Genomic DNA, 11,212 nt, shown 5'->3' with positions numbered 1-11,212 from the left:
ATGTATCTTGCATGGTGCTATTCCTTCTTTACTTAATGTTCATGAGGATGAAGGTTCTGATGCAGCACTGTTGAAATCTATGGAAGTTTTATCACTGACTTCTGTGAGAATGAGACCAGGATTAAAAAGCACATGGAGGTTTCTCCAGTCTTAGTTCCCTGTTTGTGACTGACCTAATGAGAATTTGGGACAGAACCATGAAACCAGTTGGTTTTTAAGGGCACTCCTAATTTTTGTTGTTTTGTGTTTGTTGGTTTTTTTTTTTTTTTCCAATTTCAAACCTTGCTGTTGGCTCAAATGAAGTAACTATACCAGTATTTCTACCACAAATTGTCATGAATGCTAAAATATAATGCCTTTTAAAAGGAATACTTAAATATATTACCTAGAAATTTGCTGCTTTTTTGGTTTTGCTTGGTTTTGGTTTTTTGGGTGTTTTTTTTTCAAATAGCAGTAAAATTGAAATATACTGCAGTGCTTGGAAAGTGAGTGCAAAAGAGGTGTGAGTGAGGCAGAAGCAACTCCAGTTAAATGTCTGATCAAACATTCATGACAGTATTCACCCACCTTCAGTAAGAAGACAGTATCCAAAATATTCACATAATTACAACCTGCCTTCAGCAGACATTCAAGATGACATTATTCTCATATTAATCTTTGAACAGTGCATTGAGGTGATACTTTGTCACTTCCATATGGTCAATGACGTGAGTTCCCCTCAGAATTGCCAATATCTCACTGAGTCACTTGCTTTACCATATTTCTTTGAAACTGTTTTCTCCTGAAATTATTATATCTGCTGTGTTTGTCACATCCATTAATATAAAATACAATGAATTTGTATTAGCAATATTTTTAAAAATTGCTAAAAAATCCTGACATAAGAAACTCCTTTGATTCATGATGTGGGGTTCAGGTTTGCTCTTCTTATTCCACAAACTACTTTAGATAAAGATGACAGAATGAGAAGTGTTTTCCACAGTTATTCAGAATTTTCAAACCTGCTGAAGGTGAGGGATTTGCTTGAGCTTAGTGAAGTAAGAAACTGTCTAGAAGAGATAGAAACAATAGTTGCTGTTGTTTCCCACATATTAACACTCAGTTACCATTTATGGAAAATTATAAACTCACATGTGAGCAAGACTTAGTCCTCCAAGCTTTCTTTTGAACAGGGACATCCATAGTCATTACTGCTCTTTGCACTGCGTTATCTGTGTGTGCATCAAACTCCTTATCAGCACTTTAAAATGCCATCTCTGGGACTCAGTGATATTGCTAATAAACACCCATTGAAATGGAAAGTGGCTAAAAAACTGTTTGAACTTCTTTCCTGTTGTCTGACTATAGAGGTATAGTCCCAGAAAACGCTGGGGTTTATAAGAGCACAAAAGCTTTCTTCTGCCCATGTACCTGCAGTCACCACTCTAAGTATATTGAGCTTTAGAGCACACAAAAGAGAGGCAGAAAATCCAAACCAATCTCTTCCCTTTCACTCCTTAAATCCTGACATGCTCCATCACCTCCTCAAAATAGTGAGCTGCCCTTCCCCAAAATGGAGAAAAGAAACAAAATCAAATGCAAAACAATGAAGGAGGGATAATCTGATCTTTAAATAAGGAGACATGTTGCTTGGGGCTTAAGCAGGGTAAAGTTTCACAATGATGTCACCTTCTTCTGAGAACGTGACCCCCGTGAGAGGTGAAGGGTGAAATATAAATACCGCTAATCCATTGTGTTTGTATATCTCTTAAATATGTGCCAAGTTTGGCATGGCTGACTCCACCAACTGTCTGGCAAACTAGGAAGTCTTCACTACAGGCTTTGAATGAGCAGTATTCATGGAAATCAAACGGCTGCTCTTTTTTTTTTCTGACGGAAGTACACCTCATTGATGTATTTTCTTTTAAAATAGACCTATTTTTCTGTCTCATTTCTGACCAAACTGTCTGATTTTTTCAGACAAAAGCAGAGGAGCCGTTGCTTTTCATGAAGACAGAATATCCTCCACATACAATGGTTTTCACAATCCTAAGTCAAGTGTGTGAGGTTCACTGTTTGCTTCTTTATTTGTTTGTTTGTTTTAAAAATCTGCTCCAATCCAAACATGAATGCATTCAGGGAAGTCACATTGTCCATGTGAGAGAGGCTGTTGGAGTGGGTGACTGACAACAGGTCTCTCCTTGCATGGCTGTCTATGTGTTGGCAAAGGTGAAAAGGATAGCAGAGATTTCTATTTTTATGAGATGTTCATGAAATATACTGAGAAAAGAAAAGTTTAAGATTTTTAAGGATGTCAGTGATTCACCTTTTTTTGTTGTTGGAATGCCCTGGGAGAAATCTCTGTGTCAGTGTAGTGGGAGCAGAAATGGAAACCGATTGAGAGACCACTCTCCAAGCTCTTTTTATAGGCCTTGTGATACCTGTCCACTTTTAAGACCAGCAACATAGGAAGCACAAAGACAGATTTCATTTTAATAATATTTTTATTTGAAAGCACAAATGTTCATAGGCATAACAGCTGGTAAGAGGCTCATCTCAAAGAACAGGAGCAAAATCTGTGCCCTACCACTTGGTCCAGGGAATTGGTTTAATCCAACATTTGTCTGCAGAGAAGTTTCCTGTGAGGGACAGAGAGACAAGGAAGATGAGGAAAAAAGGGGAAATACTTACTTATTTTCAAGAGGAAGGCAATGTTTGGCACAAATATTGTATCCCAGAAGGCACAGCTTATCCAGGTAGATCCTGCAAAATGCTTTTCCCTGAACTTGAGAAACGCTTTATTTGCCCTGCTCCCATCTAGCCAGATCTACAGGAATTTTTGTTTCTCTGTGACTCACTCTCTCCTTTTTACTACACAGAAAATGTTTGCTTTCACTGGTAAGTACTTTCACAATCTGTTGTCGTCCAAATTTTCATCTTTATTTTAAGTAGATCCCCACTGGTTTTGACTGGGCAAAATATTTGTCTTTTCCATGTTAAATTTGTACACAGGTACTCCCAGATTTTTTGCAGTGCCTCAAAGTGTTGTGGATGACAATCTCAAGATTATCAGTCAACACTGATTCCATTTATATCTCCAAGTTCTGCCTTTTCCTTGGAGCAAAGACATTGCTAGTTTCTGTGCTAATGTGCACAATAGTGGCCACAACCACGTCCTAACCCAAGGCTGAGGTGCCTGGTTGGTCCCATAGTACCAATTCAATAATTCCTAGAGCATGAAAGGCTGAATATTTGCACATCACTTTGATCCTGTTGCCATGTTCATGCATGTACCAGCCTTCACTGCTGAGACTCTGAAGAGCAGGAACTGTCTTTTATAGTCCCTGTGTGCAGGGAGATGGATGAAATCACCCACTGATTCTACTCAGGTGAGTCTACAGTCATTTCAGGAGTCTTAGAAGGTCAAAGACATCCCAGTGGGCTAGGAAGTATGGCACAGGACCTACAGGACCTAGCCAAGAGGACCTGGCCACAGGACCTACAGGAGAGGCCAGGGTGGCCAGGTCAGACACTCCAAAGCAGGTAACATGACCCTGTGCACCTCTCAGCTGGTGAGCCCCACCAGAGGGACTGCCCGTGAGCTGTGCTAGGCGGCTGTCTGAGCCTGGAGGTTGTCTGTGCTTGGGTAGCCCTCCACAGGCCAGGAAAGCTGCCAGCAAACAGCCAAAGTACTCGAGGAACATTAAAGTTCCAGCCTAACTTTTATTTAGCTGTTAATTAAGCCACTGGCTGTGTCTAGACTGGAGGACCTGGGCGTGCTGCCAGGCTCCCGTGCACGGCGTGCGTGTACCCACCCTGCTGCATCCTGGCTCCAGCCCGGAGCGTGGTGCCCGTGTTTGCTGCCCACAGTGCCCAGCCCTGCCAGGAGCCCCTGCCTACGCTCAGCACCTCTGAATTTGGGTGTCTGGGACCACCTGTGGGAGCCTCACAACACACAGCCAAAGGTTAGTGAGGACACGACCTCTGTCACAGAAATAGAAGATAACTTTATTTTCCAAATAAAGTCCCCTCAAATGCTAGGTTGAAAATGTTGAAAAAGAGTCTTCTAGACATGCTAATGAAACACTAATAAAATAATGCAGCCAAGTGCCACTAGCTTTGAGAAAGCAAGCAGGCAGTTGAATTCAGCCTATAGTAAAATGAAGTGATATTTAGTGATTTTGGACAGACACCAGTTATCTGAATTCTTCCTTATTAGCAGCCAAAAGTTGTTACCCTGTGTGCTGAACCGAAGAAATGGATCAAGCAATCAAATGCATGGGCTCCTCATTAGGCAGAGCAAAGAGGTTGGTTCACTACTTAAAAGACAACAGTGTTCATTTGCTCACTCAAGCTGCAGATCTAACTTAGTACAAAAATCATGTTTTCAGTCTTGTTTTAGATCAATATATATTTAAAGATATCTCCTGTGGTGGTATCAACATCTGAAGTACACTCTAGATAATTTCATGGCACAGTTCACTGTACATGGACTAATTCAAGAAAACAGTGAAGAAGAGAAAGGAAACCTTGTCTGGGAAGCAACAGGAAATACGAGAGCTGGTAGCAGGGTTTGATGGCAGTTTAAGGACAAGGACAGAGCAAGTGGAAAAAGCAAAAACCTTGTGCTGCTTGAGTAAATCAGCTCATGTCACAGCACTTTTCCTGGCTGGTGTATGGGTCTCAATTTAGAAGTGGATGACAAAAACTGCGCATGTTCATAAGGCCAGAGTCACATTTCTCTGAAACTTATGTGCCAGGTAGAGGTGGCATTTACCCAGACACTGATGAGAAATAAGAATCTGGTTAAAAGATTTGTCTGATCACAAAACATACACCTAAATGAACATTTCTCTAAAAAGTGTGCATTTTTCCCCCTTGACTGAGATGAGATTTCTCATGTGGTCTCATGTGCAGCCATCTACAGGTCAGGAAAGAGAAAGCTGGTGCAGATATTTGCTGCCAAGCAGAAGGAAACTGCCTATAATCTTTTCCCTCTTCTCCTCACATTCAGGTCTAGGCACTGTGCAAAAGCCATGTACCACACCGAGCTCTCTGCTTCCTGAGCACATCCAAACAGGAGCCCTGCACCTGACACCCTTGTTGGGGCAGCAGGTCCAGCACCTGTGTTTGTTTTGAGGAGCAGAGCCTGCCACGTGCTGGGAAAACCACTGAGACAGAAGAGACAAAAGGATGTCCAGTCATTCTTTTGTGGTTAGTGGTGTGATAACATCAGCCTGGGGCTCTGCAGGGCAGCCTCCAGAGAAGACCAAATCAGCCACACCATCTCAAGACACGCCAAGCACAACCCATCTGCCTCTGGTTCTGGGTAGGCAAGAAAGTGTCTGTAAGAATCACCACCCAATTTCCAGAACTGGGGAGTAGCTCTACTTCAGAAATGGACCTATTTTGGAGATGAAAGGAGGAAGAAAATTCCCTTGTTGTTCATACAGCTGTTCTACCTAAACCTTATATATACCTAAAGAGTTTATAATACAGTATTTATTGGTAAGACAGATTTTTATATCCTGGAGTAAAATCTTGCTATCAATCTAAGAAAAACAATCTGGAATTCAGACACCTGCCATAATATTATTTTCATTTGATACCGTATTTCATTTGAGCTTGACTTTAAAAGGACATATGTGCCTGGGTGTGTTAGAAAAACCAAAGATTTAAGTGTGGAAAGTGGAGTCAGCAGTCATGAAAACTTTCACCATGTGACAAATATATAATATCCCTGTAACACCAGACCATAATATATACTATATAGCTGGGAACTGAGCAGAAAGGAGAAAATCAGTCATTTACAAGTAGTCCCTTGTGTCTTACCTTTATTGCAGAAGGGCTTTGCATAAAGTCTGTCTTGCCAGCTTTAGTGTGCCACTCTGCAAATGAAAGGGAGGAAGATTGCCAGGCAGTGAGCTTGCTGGACACAGGTTATAATTTCTCTCTCTGTTAATGGTGAGTCCTTTGAAAACAAAAATTATTCACCCAGTGTGAGGCACGTAACCTACTGTAGGTGTAGGTTAGCAGTGATATAGAGGCCTGATGATGGCAAATAAGGAGTTAGAACAACTAACCTGGATGGCTGCAGGTCTTACAGGTACCACTCACATATGGATCAATATGTAACAGCAATTCACATGCATTTACTGGACCAGGATCTGTAGCATGCTACTGACTGTGGCTGCACAGATATAAGGGATAATTCTTCTAGTTGTTGGCAGTGGTAATAAATATTTGTATTTATATTATGGTGATGTCCAAAAGAACCAGTAGGGGACCATTATGCATAGGACTATATAAGAAAGAAAATATATAATGCCTTCCCCATGGAGTTAACCATCTAGGGGACACAAATAAAAGGCAGAAGAATGGGAATAAAATGTAGATGCAAATGAGCATAGCAATGAATTGGGGTAGCTTTGTGAGTTGTATGACTTTTTTTTGTTATTTTTCTAAGGAAGAGAAAAACATGCACAATGGTTGCTATCAAGTCCCTGAGACATTCTAGGGATCTGGAGTTAATTTCTGTTATAGAAAAGTGGATTTATGAAATTTTTTAGTTTTTTGGGAGGGGTTGTTTAGTTGGTTGTGTGTTTATATGGTTGTTTGTTTGTTTAAATAGAGGAAGAGGGAAAAGTTAAGTCATAGCAAGTTCTGTTTCTTTGGCTATGTAAACTCTTGACTAGGATTTTATCCATTTTAATATGCTAAAAAATGAGCAGTAATTTGCAAGTCATGTATATGACTTTCAAGACACATTCAAAGAGATCCAGTTGTTGGTCACTGTCACATCTGGTTTTAGTGTGGGTCTCACAGGAACAGCACAGCAGCAGCATCCACCCCTCTCCTCGTGGGGCTGTGAGGAAAGCACACATCCCAAAAGTGGACACACACACCTGATGAGCAGTTCCTGTTCCCTTTAAGAAAAAGACACCAAAATCAAGGCTAAGTTATGCCTCTCCCCTTTCCAAATGCTGGTGGAAGAGAGGGAGGAGGAGGAAGGTCACCCTGGGGAGGCTGTAGGGCTGATTGACACTGCTCCTGGACTGCCACCTCTGTGCCAGGGGGAGCTGCCCCACTCCCAGACCTGTCCCTGCTGCCTGTGGGAGCAGCTCTGGTGGCAAGTGACCCTTAGTAGGAAAGAAGAGCATTCAGATTTCATATTTAGCTCCTGAGCTTCTCTCCCTGAATTGTTGATTGTTTACCAGCTAAAGTGAAGTTCTTAGGGTGGATATTAGCAAAGAAGGAACTAATTAGGCAACTTCTGTAATCCTGTCAACACTGTTCTGGCTTGCTTGTGCAGGCTGAGGCATTTTCGCATTTTTTTCTTCTTTATTCTAAGCATTTCCCAGGTAACAAGGAAGGTAAAGAAAATTATCACCTTTTAAAACTGCCTCCTTGCAACTTACCTTGACAGAGAGATGAAACTGCTTTTTCTCATGGTTTCCTGGCATAATCCTTTCCCTCTTTTATCCTTCATTTCATGGCGACCTGTGATCCTGGAACTGATCTAAAGAGGTCGTGTTTTGCCTGTATCTGTGTCTTACAAAATGTTTTTTTCATCACTCTTCAGGAAAAAAAGTTGTCCTAGGACACTGGGAGCAAAGCAGGGCTTCAAGCAACACAGTAACAGTTTCATTGTTTAACTTAAATAATGAAGGCTTTGGGATTCTGGTTTTTATTTTTAAATGCTGGAAGTGAAATATGGTAGGGATGTTTGAGTTATGAACAATGTCACTAATTCTTTTACTGCTTCAGAGTCAATGTTATAGCAGTCTTCTGGGCTACAGTGCTCTTAGCTGTGGGCAATATTGGTTAGATGGATTTAAGGCATAAATAGGTAGAAAAAAGGGATGGCAAGGAACACTAATGCAGGATTGTGTGCTACTTTCTGGAAAACTTGTTTCTTGTTTATTGTAGCTTGTCCTTTTTCAACATGACAGGAGTAAGAGTTGATTAAAGAAACAAAGAACATGCACAAGCATAATATAAAGTTGGCAACTTAGATTTGCATAACTTAAATTCTTAGTTTAAGAGACATAAATAAAGAAAGAAATTCCCTCCAGGAATTCAAACAAAACTTCTTTGGATTTTGTATTTTCCACATTATAAACAAAATCCTCATTGCCCAAAAGCAGAAGAAACTTAAAAGACTATAGCTGGAGGAAAGGGAAGAAGGAGATTTAAGTTTCTGAGACATATTAGAAATTCATTCTAAGATCAGAAGGACAGACATTTTTATCTGTTCTGACCCTAAATGGCTTTGTCTGATTGTTTGTTTCTTTTGTGATGATGCAGAGAGCTGCTCCCTTGGAGGAGGCTGTTTAGCAGCTACCAGTGGCTCTTCCTAAATTACTGACAAGGACAGTCAGGTTAGAAATGGATCCCCTCATCATTCCCTCTGTGGATGTTCTTTTTGTTTCTCTGCTTATGGCATGAATCCCAACTCTTCCCCGTGCAAGATTTTCATTACATATGGGTTTGGTACTATATTTTTTAAGTTCCTTTTTGTTTTTTTCTCTCAAAGTTTCTTGTTTAGTCTGTGAGCACAAACAATAACACCTCACAAGGTATTGCACTGAACCAAAGAGCTGTCTGTTTTCCAGCTCAGAAATAAAATACTACAGGTGTGTCTGCAAGTGTCAAATGAGAAAAATAAAAAACAAAACACAACAAGACAACATGGAAATAGTAAAAACAGTAGCAGCATTAGAAGGGTTTGATTATTCACATGATAATGGGCAGCTTTAATGTGAACTTTTTACGTAGTCGAGCCAGTGAGATCAATTTAATCCGGGTGGGTTATTCTTCTCCTGATGTAAAAGACCATTGATTCCTTCTATTGGCTCAGTGAGGGAGCTCTTCAGCACAGTGGCACACTGAGGAAGCTGGTTGAAAGCCACTGAAATCAGCAGGGGCTTTTTAATTGACTCTGAATCAGGTCCCAACACTGCACATAACTGCTGTCCTTTCACAAAACTTTGTTTCTTGAATACAATTGGATTACCTAAATAAAACTTGGGTTTTGCTGTTAAATATTCGGTGTGAATCAATTCTTTATGGGAGAAAATATTTTGCCTGTGATACATTTGCTGTGTGTTTAAAGTCTGAAAGCGTTGCCAGTGATAATTGCTTCATCATCTTTTGTTCAGGTGACTAATTATAATAAAATATATTTTATGCATAAACCAGTATGAGACTCGTTTTTATACATTTCATTTAATTACTTTTTACTGTGACAAATCACATTGTTAGAAATGTACTAACAGATGGGGTGGATTTTAAAGTCAGTATAAATTATGACTCCTTAATTTTTGCAAGTGTTGAAGAATTTAATTGTCTCCATTCAGATTTTTGGCTTAACTCCTGTGGTTTGACTTGTTAGGATTCCAGACATGCAACACAAGGAGCAGAGAATTTCTGGACTGTGCAGTGTCTTTTTGGGGGGAAAAATAAAAGAAAAAAAGTGTCCTAAGAAGGAAAGGAAGTTAGGACAAAAGGAAGGTCTGAACAGAAGTGCTCAAAATGGCCTGTCCCAGAGTGAGGGTTAGGAAGGGCTCTCTTTGAATAGCCCTGCTTGTTAGGGGCAGTAGAAGCAGTGCTCTTCTGTGTTGTCCACATACCAGCTGCAATGAAATAAAGGCTCTGAGTGTGACCCCAGGCCAGGAGTGGGGGAAACTCTTACCCAAGTATAAAATCAGAGCATTGGTAGCTGCAGCTAGCAGTGAAACGCTGTTTCAGAAAGCCTTTTCCCTTCCTTTCCCTTATTTTGGGATGCAGAAATTCTTTCAGCTTCAGTAATTTTAAATTCAGATGTTCCTGTTGAGACTTCTCTGGAATTAGCTGCCTTCTCCCCAGTCCTTCAGTCTGCTCCACTGTTGTGAAGTGCACTCCTGACACTTCACCCTCCCTCCCTTCCTCATACGGAGCAGATTTTCCTCTGGCAAGCCTGGGCAGGTGGGCCACCATGGGCAAAGCCACATTTCTCACCCACTGCTCCAAACCTGCCACTGCTCTTGTTAATCCCTCCCACGCCCATCCTTTGATATATCACTCACCTGCAGCTCTTTGTGGTGCTCCCCATGGTCTTCACCCTGAGCTGCCTGAGTAGCTCACTTCATCAGGCAAGCACCAGGACTTGTTGAGAAAGGTCTCCTTGATCAGGTGATGATTATAAACTGTGTCAATGGGAGGCAAACAATCAGCTAGGTTTCCCAGAGGACCAAACTGAGCATGACAGACCCAACGTGTCACACTGGGCCCTCAAGTAATGATCTGCAACATTCTCTTTCCTGCTAGATCTGTGCTTGGCACATTCATTCCCCTTTTGGATCCAAAATTCCCTTGTAGTGCTTTCCAGATGCTTGCTCAGGCTCTCACCTGAATAAAGGCTTGTGCTCATATTCTCCAGTGAGTGGAAGACTTAGACATGTTCCCAAAATGATTTAGAGATACTATTTACACTGGCACTTGTTGTTTTCTCTGTCACTAATATCTGCCCATGAGGCCTCATTCATACATGGAGTACACAATTCAGGTGTGTCAAATAAATTCCACCAAGTGTGCCATTCTATGTCTGAAGATAAAAAACCACATTAAATTAATGAGGAAAGTCATCAAGTCCTAGGAAGTGATTAAACTCAAAGATCTGTGGCTATAAGGCTGTGGTGTTGACTAGCAGGGTGTTGTTTTTCCATGCCTGCCAGTTTTGAACTGGTATTGTAGAATTTGGAAACCCTGGATTTAGAGTTTGGTTTTGAAAGTTCAGCTGATTCAGAGATTAGGAAGGACTAATGCAGCATCTGTACCCATTATCTCATTATTTAAATGTTCTCTGTTTTACACCAGCTAATGATTTAAGTGCCATTAGATATCTCTGTATGACATCCAATATGAAATAATCAACTAGCTTAGCGTAACACTGGTCCCATCAATCAAACTCCCTGTTCCTCCCACAGCATTGTTAATGAAATGTTGGTAAGAAAACCAACAGACCCGACTATGGCATTAGAATCATTAGAATTAAGGGGTGAAAGGTGACATTTCATTACTCAATTTTCTTTTTTTCTTTTTTTTTTGTCTTGGAGTCCATTTCAACAGAGAGTCCAGAAGGGACATTTGCTCAGAAAATGTTTTATAACTCCTAAGATATCTGTCCTAACTACTATTTGTGTTTAAGCTGATTATATAATCTAGCAACATTAAATGGAGGGAAAAAGTCATC

At 40.7% G+C, this 11,212-nt stretch overlaps 1 long non-coding RNA gene across 3 annotated transcripts; it reads right to left on the bottom strand.

Moving 5' to 3' along the window:
* Nucleotides 1-2,502: 2,502 nt before the first annotated feature.
* LOC108961392 (uncharacterized) lies at nt 2,503-10,169 on the bottom strand. Of its 3 annotated transcripts, none has more exons than XR_007778881.1 (4): nt 10,047-10,149; nt 7,398-7,498; nt 5,812-5,950; nt 2,503-2,618 (listed from the first exon to the last, which is right to left on the bottom strand). It is a non-coding gene; the product is annotated as an uncharacterized LOC108961392 (long non-coding RNA). The 3 variants fall into 3 exon arrangements; XR_001989684.1 differs by having other exon boundaries at nt 5,812-5,867; XR_001989685.2 differs by lacking the exon at nt 7,398-7,498 and having other exon boundaries at nt 10,047-10,169.
* Nucleotides 10,170-11,212: the final 1,043 nt, after the last annotated feature.

The sequence above is a fragment of the Serinus canaria genome, chromosome 1 (assembly GCF_022539315.1).
Source record: "Serinus canaria isolate serCan28SL12 chromosome 1, serCan2020, whole genome shotgun sequence".
Classification (NCBI taxonomy): domain Eukaryota; kingdom Metazoa; phylum Chordata; class Aves; order Passeriformes; family Fringillidae; genus Serinus; species Serinus canaria.
This window is presented reverse-complemented; position numbering and strand designations above follow the sequence as displayed.